Raw genomic sequence first — 1,813 nt, forward strand, 5'->3', positions numbered from 1 at the left:
TGCAACATAAAATTTTTGGCATGCCAATTATAGGTGTCACATTAAATTATTAATAAAATTTTATATTTGTCTAAATAACTTTGTTATGTTATATATCTACCAACGCAAAAGTAAATAGTATTAATACTACTATAACCCAACTCTTTAACCTAGAATAAAGAAAAATATGAATCTGAAGCTAGATATTTTGATGCGCATATCTGTAAGGATTTAACCGTTAAGTCAATTATTGTGAGTCATTATTTATTTTTTTTAAATATTTTAAAAAGATAAATAATACAATAAAATATAAGAAAGAGACAGATCAACCCTTGTATATTTTAAAATAAGACAAGGTAATCCGTTAATAAAATTAAAAAATAAATAAATCGATCCCTATTTAACGGAGAGCCAGCGTTCACATCAGCAACGCTAATTACCACGTAGGACTCTTCCATCAAGTTTGGTGAGGAGAGGTGACGAAAGAACTGCTATGACTCACGTTAGTCATAAACAAAGAGTTGAATTAGGTGCATTTTATTGTGTCATAAAGATACATTTTAAAAATAAGATTTAACTAATACGTGTTCAAATGCGCATGATAAACTTACTACAAGTGAAAAATTTTAAATGTTTTCGTTTAATGAATGTAAAATAAATGCATTAAAAAATTTAATTTTTAATAAATTTTATAAAATATTTTTTTATGGTATACTTAATTTATGTTTTTAGGGCACAAATTAGCAAAATCTTTAAAATTATTAAAGATTTATCTATCTTGTATTTTAAAAATATATGTTAAATTTATGAATTAAAATTTTTTTATTAAAAATATAAAAAATATAAGTTTTCAATATATTCATTTTATATTTATTAAACAAAAAAATTTAAATATTTTTACTAATGATAAACTAAATCCAATTATTAAAAATAGAAAACAAATTATCTATCTGTTAACTAACTTGTTAGTGTTAGTAGACAACACTTTAGGAAAACAAGGAACTATAAATACCTAACCTTTTTAGGTTTCCTAGCTACCTATATAACTCTAGGTTGGGTATAAAATGGACTTTGGAGGACTCTGTAATGAAGCAAACTTCAACTAGGGGGTACCATCAATGCATAATACAAATCAAGACATGAGATAGAAGATTTATTACACGAGAGCTTTAATGACTACTTAAGACCTCATAAATTGTGCACAAAAAAAAAAAATTTGCCTTCTTTCATTCAGAATAAAAATGTGCAGAAAATAGAAAGAATAAGAGTGAATAATATATGTTATGTGTTTCATCATGTAAAATTGTTTAAATAAAATATAATTATAGATATATTGTATACCTTTTCTGTATCATATGTATATTATTAATCTGTATCGAGTATTGGCCTAAAAATAATAGGCAAATCACACACATACACCAAATTATTTTTAACAAATTATCTTTAACAAATTATCCTTGCAGAACTTTACTTAATTACTTGCTATAGTTGTGATACATTTACTATAATTAGTTAGTAAATACAATTATATTACGTATATACAAAAAAATTAATTACTATTTAGTCACTATATATAAACATATGTATTTAATATTTTATAAATTTTTTTTATTATATTATTATAAACAAATTTGATATTATTCATCTATTATAGATTTGATTATTCTATTATTGTAAATTTGATATTATTATCCTACTTAATTATTTAGTTAAAAAAATGTGTAAGTCATCAATATGTATACATATATATAAATATATAATAATTAATTTTGTAATTAAATTTTAGTATACATGTAGTTATTTTGTGAATAAATATATTTTGGATAATATTTGA

The sequence above is a fragment of the Arachis duranensis genome, chromosome 8 (assembly GCF_000817695.3).
Source record: "Arachis duranensis cultivar V14167 chromosome 8, aradu.V14167.gnm2.J7QH, whole genome shotgun sequence".
NCBI lineage: Eukaryota > Viridiplantae > Streptophyta > Magnoliopsida > Fabales > Fabaceae > Arachis > Arachis duranensis.